The sequence below is a fragment of the Camellia sinensis genome, chromosome 7, assembly GCF_055761805.1.
Source record: "Camellia sinensis isolate YWXY chromosome 7, ASM5576180v1, whole genome shotgun sequence".
In the NCBI taxonomy this organism is placed as follows: domain Eukaryota; kingdom Viridiplantae; phylum Streptophyta; class Magnoliopsida; order Ericales; family Theaceae; genus Camellia; species Camellia sinensis.
The window spans coordinates 12,750,177-12,753,310 of record NC_138967.1 but is presented as its reverse complement, the minus strand read 5'-3'; the positions used below and the strand labels follow the sequence as shown (position 1 = coordinate 12,753,310).

The 3,134-nt window shown below is 45.5% G+C and overlaps 1 pseudogene; it reads right to left on the bottom strand.

Annotated features, from left to right (window-relative positions):
- Window positions 1-290: 290 nt before the first annotated feature.
- On the bottom strand, window positions 291-2,855 carry LOC145794594 (2-methylpropanoate--CoA ligase CCL4-like; annotated as a pseudogene).
- Between the last annotated feature and the right edge of the window lie 279 nt (window positions 2,856-3,134).

The following is a 3,134-nucleotide window of genomic DNA, read 5'->3' as shown; positions in this document are numbered from 1 at the left end:
GCAAAGTTCGCTAGGCTTGCAATAGTAGTGCTGTTAGTGCAAGACATTGATCGTTGTATCCTGGGAGATAGACGTCCATTGAATCCTAAGCACCGGTGGGAGGACGAATCTGTCTTAAGGAAAGAGTGTCACACACTCGACTCGATCAGGTTTTATCTGTTTACGTACTGTAAGTTTTATCACGTTATTATGTTGATATATTTGAGTTTTTGGATTTGCCCAAAAATCGTTTGCATATTTTTAAATTATATTTTCCATATAGTTTGGTACTATTTTTTCTAACACGACTCTACCTCCACGCTGCTCACGTTCTCGCCGCCGGTGATGATGATGTCTTTGGATCGGTCTTTGATCTCCAAATACCCATCTGGGTGCATAACCCCTACATCTCCGGTGTAGAACCACCCGTTCTCTGCCATGCATTTCGATGTTCCTTACGGGTCTTTCAGGTAACCCAACATGACCGCCCCACCTCTTAGAACCACTTCACCCAGTGTCAACCCGTCTCGCTTCACGCTCAACCCAGTATCCGGATCAATTACATCGATCTCCGTCATCCCAATAGTCCTCACCCCTTGTCTCGCCTTCAGCCTCGCTCTCTCCGTCGCCGGTAGCCGATTCCACTTGGGTTTCCGCTCGCACGACACCACCAACCCGGCCGTTTTCGTCAACCCGTACCCGTGACTCACTACAAAACCCATGGATTCGGTCCGAAACAGCACCGCCGCTGGCGGCAGTGCTCCGGCGGTCAGAATCTGAACCGGCTTCTCCAGCGGCTTACCGTCGGGGGAGTTAGATAGCATGTTGAGAACCACGGGAGCGCCGCATAAATGGGTGACGCCGTGTTTACGTATAGCGGCGTAGATCACCGCCGCGTCGAATTTCCGGACGCAGACGTTGATACCGCCGACAGCCGCCATCCCCCAGGTGAAGCTCCAGCCGTTGGCGTGGAACATGGGTAGGGTCCACAGGTAGACGGCCTGTTGGGTACTGACCAGTCTATCAGTGAATCGACGGTGATGATGAAAAGCCCACGGTGGCTGTGACCTACCCCCTTGGGAGATGAAGTGGAACCGGAGGTATAATTCAAGATCATCGGGTCCCACTCGCTCTTCGGCCGGACCCACTTGAACTCAAGATCACCTCTCTCCACCAAGCTCTCATACGTGCTGATGAAGTCAACGGCGGCTTGCGGCGGAGCTCCGTCGTCGGCGGCGATGAGGATGAGAGGTGGGCATGGAGAGGTTGGGGGGAAGAGAGAGAGGGCTTGGAAGACGACAGAGGTGGATTGGTAATCGATGAAGACGTGCTTTGATTCGCTGTGACGGAGGAGGACGGAGACGGTGCCGGCGTCGAGGCGGGTGTTGATGGAGTTGAGGATGGCGCCGGACATGGGGACGGCGAATTGGAGCTCGTACATGGCGAGGATGTTGGGGGCCACCACGGACACCACGTGGCCTTGTTTGATGAGCAAGGATCCCACCTTGCATCATTTCCTACTTGCAGGGTTACTGAGCGTGCTTTTAAGTTCAATTTTAATAATCCGAATCGTTCATATTTTAAGATTTGTTCAGTATATTATACTTGTAAAAAATCAAGTTGATCGGATATCAGAAAGTATATGTTCGGAAAAATCGAACTAAAAACTATTTTTTTTTAAATTTAATAAATAGTTTTCCGAACACTTACTTTCTGATATCCGATCAACTTAATTTTTTACAGATATGATATACTGAACAAATCTTAAAATATGAACGGTTCGAATTATTAAAATTGGGCCAAAAAGTGAGCCAAATAACCCTGTAAATAGGAATGAAAGGAAGAAGCGCAAGGAGGGAATCTTGACTCTTGTTTGATGCCCATGAATGCGATTGAGGAGGCAACTCGGAGGCATCGACGGTGGGTGTCTGACCACGTGTAAATGGTGTTGTACACCACAGAAGGACAGTCCCCATACACTGTAGCACTCTTTCTAGTAAGCCCAAAGGAGTTAAAGGACTAGAGTTTGCTGGCCTGCGTCCGGATCCTCTAGAGTGATCCTGTGAAGTGATCCTCTAGAGTGATCCTTCGTAGAGTGACACGTGTCCCATTAATGGAACCAATGGCTAAGATGATGCCTAGACAAAACGACGTCGTTTTGGTACCAAAAAAAAAAAAATTCAGAATTTGCAGATTTGCAGATCGAGAGAGAGGATGAAGAAGAAGAAGCCATTGATGGGGTCTTCAAGGTTTCTTGGGAAGTAACAGCATGAGAGAAAGAACACAGTTATATATAGATTTCCATGGATGAAATTGTTGCAAACCCATTACAGAGGTGTCCAGATCCTCACAAGACGAAACCATCCAGGAGGAGAGAGAAAAGCTTATGGTTTCACCCACTGGTGGAATCCCAACTTCCAGAACAGCCCATTTTCTCAAACCCACAGTAGATTCCATTAGAGCTGTTCCTTCTCTTTCTTTATCCTCCAAACCCACCATTTCTGATTTCAAGAAAACCCAGTTCCTGGATCGGCGATACCCAACTGAAAAATGGAAGACGTGGGTGGATCGCTTGCTTCCTCTGCACCACCATACATGGAAGAAAGCAGGTATATGTGAAGCAATCTTGGGTTCTACTTACAACATCCACTTTCTTCTTCCTCAAATCCCCTTGCTTCTTCCTCATCCTCTCTCTCGATCTGCAAATCTGCAAATTTTGAATTTTTTTTTTTTGTACCAAAACGACGTCGTTTTGTCTAGGCATCATCTCAACCATTGGTTCCGTTAATGAGACACGTGTCGCTCCATGAAAGATCACTCTAGAGGATCACTGTAGAGGATCCGGACGCTGCTAGCCTAGGCTTCAACTCATCCATCTCCCTCTCTCTCTCGGACAAGTGTGTGGATTGAGTTTGTTGCGTTTTGCAATTATAAGCTTCGTTTGAAAACATGTTAATTTAGTAATTTTTTGATTATTTAGTTAAAATATGAGTAAAAAAATTAGTATGTTTGAGATGATTTTTAGACTTTTTACTAAAAAATGTGTAAAAAGTAAAGAGAAAAAGAAAATTTTTGACTTTTCAACATAAGTTGTTGAATTTTTAATTTTTTTAGTAATTTTTTTGACTTTTTAACTAAAAAAATCAGTTGTCCAA